Source organism: Arachis ipaensis, chromosome B10, assembly GCF_000816755.2.
Source record: "Arachis ipaensis cultivar K30076 chromosome B10, Araip1.1, whole genome shotgun sequence".
NCBI classification, from domain to species: domain Eukaryota; kingdom Viridiplantae; phylum Streptophyta; class Magnoliopsida; order Fabales; family Fabaceae; genus Arachis; species Arachis ipaensis.
The window spans coordinates 46,417,400-46,421,478 of NC_029794.2; the positions used below are offsets into that span (position 1 = coordinate 46,417,400).

At 37.4% G+C, this 4,079-nt stretch overlaps 1 long non-coding RNA gene across 1 annotated transcript; it reads left to right on the top strand.

Annotated features, from left to right (window-relative positions):
* On the top strand, nt 893-2,982 carry LOC110267757. Its single transcript, XR_002355658.1, has 3 exons — nt 893-1,047; nt 1,137-1,283; nt 2,936-2,982. It is a non-coding gene; the product is annotated as an uncharacterized LOC110267757 (long non-coding RNA).

Here is a 4,079-nt window from a genome sequence, read left to right on the forward strand (position 1 = left end):
ATCGCGTCATCCATGCGATCACGTGGATACCAGTTTCCTTAAAGCTCCGTTTTGCTTCCTCCTTCCATTTTAGTATGTTTTCTTTTTCATCCTTTAAGTCATTCTGCCTTAGAAAATCTGAAACTACTCAACACACTAATCACGGCATCGAATGGAAATAAAGGTAATTAAATTAATTGATTTTAAAGCTTAGGAAACATGTTTTTCACAATATGACATAATAAGGAAGGAAAAGTAAAACCATGCAATTAATGTGAATAAGTAGGTGAAGAGTTGAATAAATCACTCTAATTAAGCACAAAAGAACTCATGAAATATGGGTTTATCACCGCCGCTGGAAGCATCTTCATTGCCGAGTTGCTTTGTCTTCCATCCTCCATGGTCGCTGTCGCTAGGTTGCCACGAAGAGGGTGATCGGGAAGAGAGGGGGAGTTTGCATCCATTGCTGCTGTTGGAGGGCAGGACCGTCACAGAGAAGGGTTGAGCCGTCGCTGCCGTGCCTCAACCGCCGTCAATTTGCTGCTGCTGCTGTTGTTGGAAGTCGTCGCCGTCGCCAGAAAAGGGGAAAACAAGCGAGAGTGACGCCGGAGAAGGGGTCTTCATCGCTGCCAGTCCCTGTTGGATTCCACCGTGCAGAAAAGAACGACGCGAGGGAGAGAGGGAGACAGAACCGTGCCAGCCAGAGGAGCCACTATCCTTGCCGTTGCCGCCACGGTTGCCGGTGAGTCATGCACCGCCATCAGAGTCGAAGATAGCACCAACCTTCTTCTTCTGGTTTTGATTCTCTTGCTCTTGAACTTGTAAGCTTTGAACCGACAGAGTCACTTCTGAGCTGCCGCAGCCATTGTCGGAGTTCTTAGCTGCCGCCATTGCCATTGGCAAAGAGTATTCTTGCTTTCGATTCCCATCCTTTCAATTTCTAGGGATATGGTTATCACTGCGATGTTATTGCAGCTGTCACTGAGGTTTTCCACCATCACCGAAGCCGCTGTGGGGACAGTTTGGAATTACTGCCATTGCTTCGTCTCCATGTTTCTCCTTTGTTAAGTAAGCATACCTTTTTCAAAACCTTCACCGCTAGTGTATGTCTGTTTTGTTATGAACTTGATAAAGATTCTGAGATGTTGGTAACGTAGGTTCGAGTTCCAGTTGTTGTGTGTCGCGCTTAGAGTTGCAGTTGTTGCTACGGATAGTGGATAAAGCTGAGATTACGGCTGCTGCTGTCGCTGGCCGAGGAGAAGGGGTTTTTGACGCATTTTGGTTTTGCGAGTTTCGACTTTGAGGTAGGGTTTTTCTTAAATCTATTTTACATTACAGGGTTGTTATAAATCGATATTAACGCGTAAAATACATTTTTGTGATTTCGTGAATCTTATGAATTGAATTGAGTTGTTTTGGTTGAATGAGATTATTAGTTTGATTGATAAACTGATCGATTGAGAAAGTTGGATATTTGGATTAGTTGATTGATGTTGTTAAAGTGGTTTTCCTTGAATTATTAGAAAAGATTTAATATTGAAATTTGATTTGATATTAAACCCGATTTGATATCGAAATTTAATTTTAAAATAAATTTGGAAAGGACTTGATATTTGAAAACGGGTTATTTATTGAGAATGATTTGCTATTTTGGAAATGATTTGAAAAGTGTTTGAGGAATGGTTTGGTTTGAAACTGTTTGAGAAGACTGAGAATTCTTAACTATTAATTGATGCTGTTGGTTGAAGTCGATTTAAATTGTGATTTATAGGATTGGTTAATTGAATTCTGGATTTTGCAATTTCCTTGGATTGAGTGTTGTGATAATGGTTATTGGAAGTGATTTGACTGAGTAACAGGTGTTTGGTTTGGTTTGGTTTGGTTAGGACCCGAAAAGGGTGGCAATGTCCAAGTTTTAGAGGAGATGCTGCCAAAATTTTATAAAAATTGGAAATTTTATTTGAAGTAACTAATCAGAAAGATTTGTCTTTAAACATTATATGTTTTAAGATTGATTTATTTATCAAAGAAAGAATTGTGTTTTGAATAGGGATTGTTAATGAACGGGATAGAAAGAAGGATGATGAAGATTGATGAGGATTTTCTTTGAAATATGGTTTTTGAATGAATTTGGAAATGAGATTTGGATTGATGAATGATTATCATGTTGAGAATGTTGAGATATGATCTTTGAATTATTCATATGGCTTATGAATTTAAAATATCTGAGATACGAGGTTCCCTGGATTAAGTGCCGTGGCTTGCCACCACGTGTACCAGGTTGAAAACTCGATACTCTGTTGACCCTACGACGTAAGTGTGACCGGGCACTATATAAATTCCCGGGAATGTTACTCCCATTGAGCAATATTGATTATTTGAGAAAAATCTATGCATAGACTCTTGGGGATGCACGTCGGGGGACAGTCTAAGGACAATTCAGACTTGTCGGGTTGGCTAGATAATCGACAGATGAGCCTCATCAGCCATAGGACAGGCATGCATCATATGCATTTGTATGCTTTGCTTGGGTTTGAACTTGTTTTGGTTTGCCTAATTGCTAAACTGTTCTTAACTGCTACTTGAACTATTTGCTGTAACTGCTACCTACTTGTGCTTTTCTTGTCTGTCTTGCCTGTGTTTGTCCTGGCGTGCTACATTTGAGAATGAACTTTGGTGCTGAATTAATGATTGTGTTGTTTGATTGCGTGGTTGGTTTCTGATTGATATTTTCTTATAAGAAAGGAAATGTTTCGGATTTCTGATTGATTAAACATTGTTTCTTTGAAAAGGTTTTGAACGATTACCTATAGGTTTTTAAAAGATCTATAAGGCTACGATAATCACTGAGTTTGAAAACAGTTTTCTTATTAAATATCTTCTTATGACAACTTTGAAACTTCGTGGTGAGACCGTGTGGTTAGGTTCTCACCCCCCTACAGCTTTACCTTTTCAGGAACCGGATGAAGAAGCATTAAGAAGAGTTGTACTGCTTTTGGTTTATATGTTGTTGTGTTAATTAGATTATTTTCTTCCCTCGTCTTTGTTATTACAAGTTTGTAAGAGGGATAGGAGTTGTATGTTTTATATGTATATTATATTATGAGATATTATGTAAGGAGTTTTGTATACGAATCTATGCCTGCTTGTATTTTTCTTAAGATAAAGTATTTATTTTCGGTATTAAAAGAAATCAGTGATATAGTGTCGAATCACAGGCTCATATTTTAATATTTAGTATGTAAAGTAGTCGTAATACTTCTTGCTATCAGAGTAGCGCAGCCGGAAGCATGATTTCTGATAGAGTGGGTGTTACATTAGGCATACATCCAAATCAGCCATCAAAATCAACTATCGGTATAAAATATAAAATTAAAATACAAAATAGACATTAAAAATGAATTAAATTACAGATATATTTATATACAAATATATGGTAGCTAATTTAAATAGTGAATTTTGGTATAGAAATAATTTTTATTTTAAAATTGATTTGATTTAAAAAAATGAACGTTAGAAAATGAGCCATTATTGCTAGAATCTGATCTTATCATTTTTATTCGGTTGTATCTTATTAATGGGAACAAATCTCCATATTAGTCCCTGATATTTATGTAATTATTTGAAATGGTTCTCGAGATTCAAATTTTTCTATAGTAGTTTTTCAGATAGATCTCCAGAGTACCATAGTAGTTCCTATGTCATTTTTCACTACAAAAAAAACACCGAGAACCATCAAATTTAGTGGCGATGATTGCATTCGAATTTAGTATCAGATTTAACGACGGATTTGATGAGGAATTTGTCATGTCAAATAATTACCGACAGATAGTCACTTTCGACGGTAAAACCGCCGGTAACTTTTGGAGGAAAACCACCAAACATTAGCGTCGGAGTTATCGTCAAAAGAATCTGACGGTAGACACGTTCAATGAAATACTACGTTTTGGTGATCCACACTGCGTTACCGTCGAAAATATCAGCCAATAAATCTGACGGTAACCGTGACCTAGATTGGAACTGCGATCCTCCTCCCACTTTATTTTGAATTCTCTCTCTCTTTCTCTCTCTCTCTCTCTCTCTCTCTCTCTCTCTCTCTC